Source organism: Rattus norvegicus, chromosome 12, assembly GCF_021556685.1.
Source record: "Rattus norvegicus strain SHRSP/BbbUtx chromosome 12, alternate assembly SHRSP_T2T, whole genome shotgun sequence".
Classification (NCBI taxonomy): Eukaryota; Metazoa; Chordata; class Mammalia; order Rodentia; family Muridae; genus Rattus; species Rattus norvegicus.
The window spans coordinates 11736043-11750309 of NC_141545.1; the positions used below are offsets into that span (position 1 = coordinate 11736043).

Here is a 14267-nt window from a genome sequence, read left to right on the forward strand (position 1 = left end):
CTTCTGTTCTGAGGGGGAAAGGGTCTACACACACACACACACACACACACACACACACAAACACACAACCAACATCACACTATACACACAGAAAAACACATATCGCACACTGAGAAACACACACAAATACACACAAACACATATACACACACCCCACACCACCATACCACCACACCACACCACAACTCACAGAAACACACACACTAGACCACACATACTCACATAACATATACAACACACACACAAACATATAGAGACACACATGTACACACCAACACACACATGCACATCACACCATACATACAGAAACACACATGCAAATACACACACACATACCCCCCCACAGAAATAACACACTCACACACATGCATGCAACATATATCATACACAGACACACTCACATGACATATAGAACACACACACACACAAACACATACGCATACACACAGAGACACACATGCACACAGGCTCACCAATGCACACATGCACATTATACCACACCACACACACTCACACACAGGACACAAACAACACAACACACAACCCCACAAACACATAGGCTCATATGCATACATGACTATGCAAAAGGGTCTGATGGTGAACTCACCTTGCTTGGGGAGCTGAGGGACTCAGTACTGGAGGGCTCAAGATGAAACGCAAAGACCACAGAGGCAATTGTAAAACAAGCAGGCACCCCACCACCCCACCCCACCCCAGAAGCTACAACCTCAGGTTCAGCTTAGCTTCCAACCGGGCAAGGTTGTGTGCTCTCCTTTTGCACTCCAGAGGCAGAGACCAGTGGATCTCTGAGTTCGAGGACAGCCTGGTCTGTATAGTGAGTTTCGGGACAGACAGGGCTACATAGTGACACCACACCTCAGAAAGGGGGTAGGAGTACGTTTTACACCTTTTTTCCCTAGTTTCCCAGCCATGAGTCTGTAGGACAAGATAGACTCAGCCACTGTGTCTTCCTGGTTCCCTTCTGCAGTAACCCAGGCACTCAGGCTCTGCAGAAGAAATCTGCATGTGTTGCAACTACTTCAGTGTTCACAGCTCCCATTGTTGGCCCCATCTCTCTAAACCAACCTGCAATCTCTGTGCCTCCATATATAACAAGTACCCCCAAACAACGATGCTTTAAAACTTTGTGTCACCAGGGCTGGTATCCCTCTAGGGTCAGATGGTGTAATCTGAATGAGAGACCAGACTGTTCAACCATCTCTCTCTCCCCCTCCCCCTCCCCCTCCCCCCCTCTATCTCTCTTTCTCTGAATTACAAGCTCACCACTATGCTATCTATACCCCTAGGACTCCCACAGGCCTGTGTAGACGGAGTCCCCGCCCAGCTCTTTACTCTGCCCCCTATCTTGAAGCTACAAACAATTAGGGCAGAGGAGCCCACAATTGGTGGGGAGGGGCAGCCGAGCACTCAGAGGGTCCCACATTCCTCCTGGGGTTGGTTCTTCTAAGCGATCAACCACCTACACGTCCCGCTGTGGGGATTGTTGGAGAGCAGGTCCAGCTAAACTTGTAAAGAAGGTGGCAGTTTGGCCTGGAGGATAGCCCTGAGCTGTGGCAGGGACCTTCCCCTAATGAATACAGATTTCACTGGGCAAGGAGTAGGTGGGACTTCCCGGTCAGAGGGGGGAAGAGAGGAGGAGGAAGATGGAGGAAGAGAAGGATGACCCAGTTCCGTGTGACTTTAAATAGTCACAGGTAGCTATGACTATCTTGTAAAGAATGGATAATTACCGGACAATTTGTCTTATCTAGGTGAATTTATTGTGTGGACATTTTATGGGGTCATAATTTACTGATATAAATCTGATTGATAAATTACAAGCTTCAAGAGTTTTGATTTGGCCGGGATACAGGAATTTGTGACAGCCAACGGTGAGATGGGCAGTCATTGCATGGGGCTGGCGTGGCAGCAACCTGACGTGGGAACACAGCAAGTCGGGTATAGACATTTCAAGAGCTCCAGGCTAGAGAGTCTGCAGAATCTGGCTGGCTGAGATGAGAACACCCCCACGCTGGTGCCATGTGACCCGAGGTGCTGGTGCTAGCGTGAGATGGTGCTCCTTTTTTAAATATTTCCCGCTACACTGAACTATAATGAAATATTCAAAGAAGTTGAAATCCAATTCTTACAAATTTTATCAGATGCCTAGAAGCTACACTTGTCCTATTGTGCTTCCTACTGCTGTGATAAAACACTGACCAAACAAAACAGGTTGAGGAGGAAACAAACTTTTGGCTTACATATCCCCACCCCCCACCCCCCACCCCCATCACAGTCCACTGAGAGACCATTAAGTCAGGGACTGAAGCAGAAGCCATGAAGGAGTCCTACTTACTAGCTTGCTCCCTATAGCCTGCTCGGCCTGCTTTCTTATACAACCCAGGACCACCTGCCCAGGGATGGCTCCACCCACAATGGGCGTGGCCCTCCCACATCAATCATTCATCGAGACTGTCCCATAAACTTACCGTGGCCGATCTAAAGGAGGTATTGTGGTCGATCTGAAGAAGGCATTTTATCAGCTAAGGTTCCCTCATCTCAGATGACTCTAGAATGTGTCAATTAGGAAAAAAAAGAAACAGAAAACAAAAAACAAAAAACTAACCATCATAGAGAGCAAAGGCAAGCTGTACTTGTATCTAATAAACGAGTCTAAATAAAAACCTGCAGAAAGCAAGCCAGTTCATTATATTGGAAGTTAATTAAATGTGTAAGGTTGTTATAGGAAAAAGAAGTCTGTATGACTTACCAAAAACACTCACTTGTGTTGGAGAAACAATTTGCAACACACAACACTAATTAATGTCTGTGGAAGTTTCCAGCATATGATACAAATGTACACCACAGCATACGTTCTCAGTCAGCTGTGTAGAGATGAGGCCGCAACAGCACATCTTTTCCATTTGGTTCTTAACGTCTCCTGTGCTCCGCAAGGTGCAGAGGGATTTTGCTTGTAGTCCCTTGTAAGTACGGACCAGCATCTCACGCTAGCACCAGAACCATCCGACCACTTGGTAATTAGTGGGGTGTTCCCATCTCGGCAGATTCTCTGGCCCGGAGCTCTCAAAATGTCTCCCCAACCGACTCACTAAGTTCCCAATTTCCATCCCACACTACCGCTGGCTAAGCCCTGGGCCCTGCGGCCATCTCTCTGCCGCCATGGCTAGCCCCATCAGTGGCCATCCACCTAGTTCCCAAGGCGGGTCGCTGCCTCGCCAGTCCCATTGCAGACTCTGCTCACATTCCCAGCAACCCAGGAAAATCGCAGTTCTAGAAGCTTGTAATTTATCAATTAGATTTACTGATATAAATTCTCACTCCACAAACATCGATACAATAAACTCAGAGCCAATGAAGAGTGTTATAAATTGCCCACTTAGATAAGACAAATTGTCTTGCAATAACCCATCCCTTATAAGACATTCATAGCTACCTGTGGGGCATCTTTCTCCTCCATCTTCTCTTCTCCCGCCTCTCCTGCCTTTCAAAATCTCTGCCCCTGGCTTTCTTTGTCACTGACTAATCACAGGCCTTGCCTTACCGTGTGCCTGCTGCCCTCACCTGCATATAGACATCGATCCAAGAAACCAAGGTGGAGGAGGAGAAGGATGAACCAGCCCTGCGTGGCGTGGCTTCAACGGCCACAGGCGTAGCTATGAAAGTAGTCTCGATGGCTACTGCATCCACATAGTGACATACGTGCAGGCAGAACACTCTCGCACATAAAAACGAACATATTTTTAAAGAATAATTTTCTATAAATCTGTATTACTGATCATCAAAAGTCCATAATTTATCTCCCCCTTCCACCAAGTACCCCATGGAAACCAAACACGTTTTCAGGTTAGAGACCTTTGCCTACAGATATGGAAATGCCTCCCCGATCCCCATCATTATTCAGGAAGCATTTCAAAACTAAAGCAGGTTGTACAGCTCCAACGTCAAGTCAAGGTGTAGGGCTGCCGAAGTTCACTCTTAGAAACCAATGGTTAGAGACCAGGATCAGGAGCGTGGTGGCCTTAAAGCAGCCACCGGGCGCACCCAGCATTGATATGACTGTGTAGATCGTATAGCTTCCCATAAGTCAGCTCAGAGATGGTCAATGGGTTTCATCTGGAAGATCGGCTTTGGACAATTATGTTTCCTTTGGGGCAAGGAATGTTGCCGACCTGAGCTGACTCTGGCTTGGTCGTGCACAGCGCCATCTAGGGCTCGAGGGGAGACACAGCGAGCCTATCCCTACAGTCTCAGGCAGGCCGTAGTCGGTGGCGACTTCTGCAAACCACAATGACCTAGAGTGTCACGCACCATTCGTTCACTGTCAGAATCTCTTCAAATGGTTTGCAAGTCATTGTCAATTATTAAATTGAAATATAACAGAGATAATAAAAGCCAGAGGAATAAATTTTTGCTTGTCGACCAGAACTTCGGCTTCCATATTCTAAGCTAGCTTCTAGTGTGGTCTCGAGGGGAGTGGAGAAAGTCGTTAGAAAGCTTCTTTACCTCAAGGCTGGAGACGACAAGAGGCAAAGCAAGAGTTTGATCCCCCAGAACAGGGGATCCCAAAATGGGGGAGAGCAGTGCACTGTGAAAATTGTTTTACTTATCTTTGAAACATCACCTGTTTCTCAAGGACGAGGCGATGAGAGAAATAAGATGCTATAATTGTAAGATAGAGGGAAACATTTGTTCAACAATCTAAAATCATCAGGGAAATACACGTTGACAGTGTGACAAATGTCTCTCTATGCCTGCCAGAATGGTTGTCTTCCTAAAGTAAAAAAAATAAACAATCAAGAAATCAAAACAAATGAAGAAAAACTAGCTAGGTGTGCTGGCACAGCCCTTTCATCCCAGCATTTGGGAGGCAGAGGCTGGTAGAGCTCTGTGAGGTTCAAGTTAGCCTGGTCTGCAGAGTGAGTTCCAGGTTGGCCAAGGACATATGGTGAGACCCTGTCTCAAACAAACTAAAAGCAAAAATGGGGCTATGCAGAAGAGACCTCTATCATGTTGTCAGTGGCGCAGCAAATGAACACTACCATAACCTGAAGGGGCAAAAAAAAGTCAAAATTCAACTACCACATGACCTAAGGGTCCCAGGTGTCAAACAGATACCAGCAGCATCCTTCAAGAATAGTAAGTGTCCACTAACCAAAGGATGGTTAACGACAATACTGACCCAGTTAAGACATTCGTAGAAGCCAGAGAAGAGAATTGAAAAGTGTATGGGGACATTTCTGTCATTTCTGGTTTGGAATAATAAATAGATAGATAGATAGATAGATAGATAGATAGATAGATAGATAGATGGATGGATAGATAGATAAATGGGCTTTTAGCTTCCCACCACACTGCACGACTGACACTGGGCCGTCATCCCTCCAAAAGTCAGGATATATGAACCTGTGTCATTTTACAAGGTAGTTTATTTTGAAAGCCTTTAGTGGTCCACTTTACGAAGAACGACCTTCTGTAGAAGCTAAAAGCCTCCTCTCAATCATGTCTGCTTGCGACTCTCTTAGATGCAGTCTCCAAGCATAGAGCCTCCTTTTATAGCTTCTGCCCAGAGATCCATTAAAGTAGACAAGCCGGGGAGGTCACAGGGCAGGCTGGGTGCACTTAAAGTGGCATTAGCCAGACAGGGAACGAGATCTCCTCCAGTCACTCGTAAAGAGGCCTCTACACCTGGCAGAACTAGAGCGTGGGGTCATCTCTAACATGGCAGGGTTCAGAGACATAATGGTAGAGCAATGGCGCCAGCTTAATCAGAGTGAGTTTCAGTTGGTATTAAAGCCTGAAGGCAAAGCTTTCAGGATGTGCTGACACAGCACTCCAGTGCCAACGGCTTCGCCACCCTGTAGATGACGTCACCCACCTCACCTCTTGAATGATAATCAAAAGCCATTTATACTGATAGTGTGTTGAGGTGGTTTGTTGACAAAGAACCATGGTAACCTCCTTGGGCTGGTTTTTGGAGCCAAGGCCCACTTACTACACTCAGATCTCGACATTTTGGAGATCAAAGCCCGTAGAGCAAAGTTCAGAAGGGTCCCAGTGAAGTTGTTTTCCTTGGGGCCTTTTGTGGGACTCAGCGTCAGTCTGTAACGAGAAGGAGATGGGGTGGGTGGCTCCGTGCATTGCATCTGCTTCTCCCGGGAACTTAAGAACAACTGAAATGAAAACTAGAGGAAGCAGCCTCATGAGACTTTTACTTTGGAATAGTTTTAGGGTCGCCACAAAAATAAGGGAAAGAAAGACGAATGTGGGGAAAATCAGGCCCATAATTTTAAACCTCTCTTTTGATGCAATTTCAGGGTCATTTGTTGTCTTGGCCATTTTTCTGTTGCTGTGAAGAAACATCATGACTAAGGCAACTTATAAAACATTTAACTTGGGGGCTCATGGTTCCAGGGGGTTAGAGTCCATGACCATAATGGCAGGGAGCAGTAGCTAAGAGTTTACATCTTGATCCACAAGCACAAGGGGGAGGGGGAGGGGAGGGGGAAGGGGAGGGAAGGGGGACGGGAGGGGAGGGGGAGGGGAGAGACACGGAGACAGAGACACCTACTGATAATGGTGTGGGCTTCTGAGACCTCACTCCTCCTAAGACAGTTTCACTGACTGAGAACCAAGCATTCAAACACAGGAGCCTATGGGGGCCATTCTCATTCCAACCACAGCACTTGTTCAACTTCCTCAGCTTCCTGACATATCCTGATGTTGTCTTAGTGTGAGCTGCACATGGTTGAATTATTTTTGACTTAGCACTTCCTCCTTTCATTGTTCTCATACTCTTTGTTTTGTTCTTTACCTAAAGCAGATTCGGGGGATTCAGAATTCCATTGAGCCTCCATTTGAACGTCAGATTCCCAGAATGAAAATCTTGAACTAACATTAAGTAATGTTTCTACTCAAAAGAGACTTTGCAAAGGACACTTAGTGTGTCGGCCTGCTTCCTGCAGGGTGAATGTTCCGTCACTCTATTTCTTCATATTGTTCTATTTTTCTCCTTTCGGGGGTACTAATCTTAGTTCTAGGGAAAAATATACAAAATAAAATTCAATTTCCAGTGCTGGAAGGGCAGAGACAGGCAGATCCCTGGGGCTCACAGGCGAGCTAATCTAGCCTACTTTAGGACAGTTCTGGTCCACTGAGAGACAATCTCAATCTCAAAAACAAAAACAAAAAAAACCCACCAAACATTTTCTTAAAGTGGACTATGTCTGAGGAATGATGTCTGGGCTCCTCCTCCAGCTTCTATATGTGTGTGAACACACATGCATTACCACCTGCATTCACACACGTACACTACGTGCACAAGCGTAACAAAAGCCATATTTCTATGAAACTTGTGGCTTAGCTCAGCACATTCTCAAATATGTTTGATATGGCTCGCCCTGGAAACCTGCTAAGATGTGGACCTGACTCAACAGTGCTTAACAGTGTCCAGCGACGTGCATTCGATGTAGTATGACATCATGCCAACTGTCATGGCTGGGAGAAGATGGGGTGGGGGGGGTCCTACGTGCCCTCAAATTCTTGTGACTCTGTGAAAAGAATGCAGGGCTACGAAAAAAGTAACTGAATGGTTGGCCATGATGAAATGATTGACATGAAAATCTCATAATACTTTACAAATGAATAAAAAGTTAAATAACCAAATGAAGGGTTAAGTGGACCAAAGATTTTTAGCAGGTGTTTACTTCACCAAGGAGAATGTGTAACTGGGCATTACATGCACGGTCTCATTGGAAATGCCATTTAAGATCCTAATAAAACATGCATTTATATCTATTCAGTCCAGAAGAAAAGGAAGACGTTCAACAAACAGTAGTCATTGCTAAAGATGCGTATTAATGGAATTGTGTGCCCTGCTGATGGGCAAAAAAATAATTCACATGCTCTAAGAAGAACCTTATAAAGCTGCCAGGGTGAGGGCCCCATGGGGTATCAGGCTGCTGCTGTCTCATGGTGCCTGTACGTTGGTTTTCTTTGTAGGAACAAAACATTATCAAAGTCTGCCCGGACCCATGGCCAACCAGCTATGTGCATTTCCTGATCTCTTCATTGGGAGGAGCTGGGTCTAACTAAATGGCTGCTTATCTATCGGCAGCTGGGCTAGAACTGGTTTGATCTCAGTGATGGAAACCATGGAGTGAGGAGAGTCGCTTAGACACCACACCTCCAGGCTGTAGATGGATGGCTAAGGCTCCCTTTACACTCTGTTGTGACCTGCTCTTTGGGTGTGCATGGATCATTTTGCCTGCTTCAAATATTGCCTAACACAAACGTAAGAAGGAACAAGGATAGCCTTTCTCTTCAGTTCAGGCAAATCTGCTTTCTACAGATCCTAGGCTCGCTCTCTCTTTCCTCCGTTCATTCATGCAGTTAAGAGAGATACTATATGCATATAGATACTATCTGTCTATAGCCCCACACGGACTGTCCTGGTGCGGCCACACAGCCTGCTTCCTCTCAGTTTCTGAAGGGACGCTGAGAGCATCTGGCTGTGGCAGGATTTGCCCTTTTCCCCTAATTCCCTCTGCCTTGCTGAAAACTGTTGAATTACATCCCTAATGCTAGCCACCAGGGTCTAGTCCTTTATTTGAACAATCTCCCTCACCTCCTGAGGCTGACTTCCAAGGTCCAGCTATCAAAGCCCATCAATCAAAACCCCCCTTTGGCTCACCTAATTAACATACCCAATTAAAAGCCGTCCTAACATGGGTTTTCCATTTTACCTTTATGAACTGCCATTTTCCTATGTGCTATGTATGTCTTTCTCCTCTTGACCTAGAGACAGTCCTTTCTGAGACAAAGACCCCTTACCCCTCTCCCTTGTCTGCATCTTCTCCTTTTTCCTCTATCTCCTCCTGTCTTTGTCCCTTGTCCCTGCCCTCTGCCCCTCTGGGACAAATAAACAGTGAACTTGGTCTTGAGGTGTTGAGCCGACTTTGAAATTCCTACAGTTTCCCCTTCCTCGACTCTGCCTGGCCAGTGCTGGCATTCATAATGGCATTCATAATGGGTTACTAGACCCTTCCTGCATTTCTTCGGGACTTCCTGTCTTCGGTTTTGCCCACTTTGGGCTGGGAATCCACCTGACATGTTAGCTTTACTTTCCCTTGTAGTGTTTGGAATGAGAAAAGCCCCCCATAGACTCAGATCTGCATGTTCAGTCACCAGTGGATGGACTGTTTGGGAAGGATTGAAGGCGTGGCCTTGTTGGATTGGGCGTGACCTTGTGTTGTAAAAATATAAGTGTAAAAAAGAGTAGTTGTCTTTTTGCCCCACTAGGTCTGTGCCGCGGTGCCCAAGGTATCTGCTAGATATCTTGGCGGAAACACAGCCAGCCGCACACTTTCCTACACTCAAACCTTCACGTAAAGGAACACACAAGACAATAATCTTAGATCCAATTGGTAAGATATAATTGCCCACTTAAACATACAAAGCCCGGTACTATCCATCCCTTGAGAACATTAATAACAACCTGTATATACACAGAGCAGAATCTTAACATCACCTGCCATCTTGTCCTGCCACGGCTTCTCAGCCCCTCTCCTCCGCCCTGTCTCCTCCTCTCTCCCCTTGTCTCCTCCTCTTCCTTCAAACTTCTCTCCCACCCATCCTTCCTTCTCCTCCAATGACAGGCCTCCTTCTATCCTGTACCTGCCTCACCTGTGACATCATCCTACAACCTTGTGGGAGGAGGTTTGTCACTGGGCACTGGGGTGCACTTTGAGGATTCAAACGCCTACATCAAGCCTAGTCTGCCTCTCTCTTTCTCTCTCTCTCTCTCTCTCTCTCTCTCTCTCTCTCTCTCTCTCTCTCTGTCCCTCCTACTGCTCCCAGCATCATGCCTGCCTTCATCCCACCACACTTCCCACGATGATGATGACCACCTTCTAATACTGTAAGCCAGCCCCCACTTGTACGCTTTCTTTTATAAGAGTTGCTTTGCAAAAAAAAAAAACAAAAAAACAAAAAAACAAAAAAACAAAAAAACAAAAAAAACAAAAAAAAAACAAAAAACATTGAAAAAGGGGTTGGGGATTTAGCTCAGTGGTAGAGCGCTTGCCTAGCAAGCGCAAGGCCCTGGGTTCGGTCCCCAGCTCCGAAAAAAAGAACCAAAAAAAAAAAAAAAAAAAAAAAAAAAAAAAAAAAAAAACAAGAGTTGCTTTGGTCTTTGTGTCTCCTCACAGCAATAGAGCAGTGACTAAGACATTCCGCCCCCCCCACCCTCCCACCCACCCATCCATCCAATGCATCTATTCTTACCCTTCAGCCCTCTCTGACATCATCAGCACCTGGAAGCCAGTTAGAAACTGGTCTGCCTCCCCACATCAGATCCTGTGACCTCATTTCTTTTGGATAAACCGAGGGGAAATTTTAAATCTCCTCATTTTCAATTTAACAGTGTATCCAGGTGCATTTGAAGTGCTAATTTCAAGTAACACAATTAGAAGTGTTCGATTCATCCGATTCTGTCCAGCTATTTTGAAGAAGAGAGGCAGCTCTTACTTAGATGTTGTTTTGATCTGTAGGCGTGTGCTTGCCAGCCTGGAACCACTGTCATCTCTCCAGCTGTAGAAGTGGCTTTAAAATGGAAGCCGTCAGCTAACGTCTTGGCCAGCTTACTGCTATCAGGCCGCATCTCTTCGTATGAACCACCAGCCTACGATCTGAATCCCATGTGAGATGAGGCAGCTCTTCTTCCTCCAAAACTCTCTCCCTGCCACCTGGTACCTCAGTGTCTTGCTGCAGCACCCAGTTTTCCTAGTTGCCTCGATTTTGCCATCTCTAATGTGTGACCTATTACTGCCCACACGCCCCACCCGGTCTCTTGGCAAGAACTGGTATCTTTAGTTGTAGAAGCCCTCTTTTCTTTCTCAGTATCTCTTTCTATTTATCCCAAGGCTGAGTCTCATGTTCTAAGACAACAGCTCTTCCTTTTACTTGTGTCTTCTTTTAAGGTATTAATATATGGTAGGGGGGAGAGATGGCTCAGTTAGGAGTACCAGCTGTTGGTGCAGAGGACCCGGGTTCGATACCCAGCACTCACATGGGGTTTATAACCATCTGTGATTCCAATTCCAGGGGATCTGGCACCCTCCTCAGACCTCCTAGGGTACCAGGAATTCACATAGTGCAAATAGAAGCGACCCTGCCCAGCCTGAACATGTGGGGCATGGCTTCAGCAGGCCCTGCCCTTCTCCTCAGCCTTGCCCAGAACCATTACATTCCTGAAGCCGGCCACCAAGTTCTATTCCCGCATTTGGCTGCTTCCTCCTCCTGAGACTGAGGTCTCAGCTATCAAAGTATTGAAGTCCGGCAATCAAAAGCCCCCCCCCCCATCATCTAATTAACACTCCTAATTAAAATTAAACACCTCTTCCTAACCCAGAGTTCCTCCTTTTGTCTATGTTAAATCTGATTCCTCTCTCACTTTGGGACAAACATCCCTGCCCTCCCCCCCCCCCCCCCGCCTTGTTCCTTTCTCCTCCTCCCTCCTCTTCTATCTCCTGTCTTTGTCCCTTATGCCTGCCCTCAGTCCATATATAGCAAATAAATCTCCCTGTGCTGAGAATTTGGTCTTAAGGTGTCCTGGGCTAATGCTTTTCCTTTCGATAGATTCATGTTGTCTCTGTGTGTTTGGTGACATGCTGAAAATTCATCAAAGGGATATGTGAAAGGTCAACCAATCCCTTAACCCTGCTCTGCCTAACATCAAAGCCTGGGGTCTTCACTGCTGTACTGAACTAAGTAGGTGACTGCTTGAAATCGAGGGAGAAGGAAATGGCTCATGTTATGCATTGGTCCTATGGGGCAAGTAAAGTTACACATACCATACATTGGTTTCTGGATATAACCGCATCTCCTTCATACACATACCTGTCCGGTTATAGGATTGTTTTGAAGATTTCTTTTAAATCCATGAGTACTTGGCCTGCTCGTACATCCATGCCTCGCCATGTGTATGAAGTGTTGGCTTCAGACACCAGAAAACACAACACCCGGAACTCAAGTTTAAGATGTTTGTGAACCACCATGTGCTAGGAACTGAACCCAGGTCCTCTGCAAGACAAGCCAGTGTTCTTAACCACTCAGATATATCTCTCCAGGTCCCAGCAACAGAATTTTTAATAAAAATATGGAGAAGTGTTAAACCTAAGAAAATATCTGGTAAAGTCAATACTTTACCAGCTAAGATTCCTCCCAGACTTCAGCGGAGGCCCTGGAAGCTTAAGGACAACACACAATGAACAACTGTTGATGACAAAGCTTTAAGGATTTAAGGAGTATCTCCTGACCTGTGTGGTGAAGGAGGAGGAGGAGGAAGAGGAGGAGGAGAGGAGGGGAGGAGGAGGAGGAAGAGGGAGAGAAGGAAGAAGGAGGAGAGAGAGAAAGAGAAAAAGGAGGAGGAGGAGGAAGGAGGAGGAGAAGAAGAAGAAGAAGAAGAAGAAGAAGAAGAAGAAGAAGAAGAAGAAGAGGAGGAGGAGGAGGAGGAGGAGGAGGAGGAGGAGGAGGAGGAGGAGGGGGAGGGGGACGAGGGGGAGGAGGAGGGGGAGGAGTGGGAGGAGGAGGAGGGGAGGGGGGGAGGAGGAGGAGGGGAGGGGGAAGAGGAGGAGAAGGAGGGTTCTAGGGACCCTTCCTACTCATCGCCCCACACACTTCACACTACTCAAAGATGAGCGAGACTCTTCCTTGGTAGCACGTATGTAGGTTGGCTTGGCTCAGTAATTGCTCCTTAAGTTGTACATATAACTCCATGTGTTCTTCAGTCTTATATCTTTTAGAAAGTAAAAATGAAGTTATACAATGAGAAAAAATTGAATTCTTCTTGCCTAAATGTATTGGTGTGTCTTATCCTCTCCTGCCCATGGCCTTCCTTGTCCACCCAGCCTCACGACCCATCCCACGCAGACACCGGTTCTTAAATCTTGAGAGCCACTTGGGTCAATAAAGTCCGAGAACCTAGTTTTGATATAAGTGTGGGCATTGAGGAGCACCGAAAAATCATTTATTAGGGATTTACAGGAGAATAACGGAAACGACATTTAAAACCGGCGTCGTGTTTTTGCTAAGAAGAGTGTACCTAAATGTACTTAAAATAGCCTCCCAGCCCCTGCCCCGTTTTTCTAGGCTGGAACCAAGAAACCTTAAGGCTTATGACCTCTGACCCTGGGGGCAGCATCAATTGCCTCAGGCAGATCTGCTCCTTAACTGCCACAGAATACTGGGAAAGTTCTTAACTGCCACCAACAGCAAATCCAGTCAGATCTCTCTTCAAACCCAAGGAAGCAAGGACCCTGAGGGAGTGTCCTTTGAAACCAAAGTACGCTCAGACATTTCTGCTATACCATGTGATCCTGAAGGAAAACAGACAGGAGGAGGAAGAGGAGAAGGGGGAGGAAGAGGAGGAGGAGGATGAAGAGGAGGAGGAGGAGGAGGAGGAGTCATCCTTAGAGAAAATTCCTGTCAATAAAGAAATTTAGCCAGTTGAATGTGATGGAGCATCAATGCCTGTCCGCCAAGCAGCGGGACTGTGGAGCCCAGAGGGAAGCTGGGCAGAACGCAGCTACGGCAGCTGTGTCTGCTGCCTCTCTCAGACCAGAGGAGGAATGTGCTCAGAAAGGAGAGGGCTGGGATAGAATGGGACAAACTGTGTCACATACACAACTCCACATAGGGAGCGGTGGTCCAGTCAAGTGGAGGTGGAGACAGGGTATGACTGATGCTGTGGGGTTTTGGGGTGTGGGGCAGGGGTGTTGGGGAGAACCTGGTGGCTGTGGGGTTCATCGCCTTTATGACCCCCATCCCCACAACTGCCGCCATGCGGCTGCTCCTGGATGCACACTGTTTACACTGGCTGGTAAATGAAAAAGGGCTACACGATACAAATTGTGTACTGGGGGGCTGGCTGGTAATTGATGGTGCCGTAGCCAGGGTGAAGAAAGGAATCATCCCGGCCCCGGGCTGGTTGCTCCCGCGTCTCATAGATCTCTTCTCTCATAGATCTGCGCTTCACTGGGACTCCTCTTCCAACTCTGGGCCCTTTCTGAGAAAGGGGTGAGGAAAGAGTGGGGGTCTGCAAACGCTCACTCAGACTCAGCAAATATTCAAGGGAGGGTGCAGGCTCCCAGCCATGAACAGATGGACGGCAGGATAGCCCAGGGATAGCAGGAAGACCCATCCTATATTTCCTTCATCACTAGATGAGCCCACTCCTGTCAGCGTGTTTT

General features: G+C 46.8%; 1 long non-coding RNA gene across 4 annotated transcripts; it reads right to left on the reverse strand.

Annotated features, from left to right (window-relative positions):
* Positions 1–1758: 1758 nt before the first annotated feature.
* On the reverse strand, positions 1759–12595 carry LOC102549959 (uncharacterized). Of its 4 annotated transcripts, XR_015634194.1 has the most exons (5): positions 12226–12595; positions 11917–12099; positions 6014–6120; positions 2490–2569; positions 1759–2109 (listed from the first exon to the last, which is right to left on the reverse strand). It is a non-coding gene; the product is annotated as an uncharacterized LOC102549959 (long non-coding RNA). The 4 variants fall into 4 exon arrangements; XR_015634195.1 differs by lacking the exon at positions 6014–6120 and having other exon boundaries at positions 12226–12547; XR_015634197.1 differs by lacking the exons at positions 11917–12099; positions 12226–12595 and adding an exon at positions 10546–10706.
* Positions 12596–14267: the final 1672 nt, after the last annotated feature.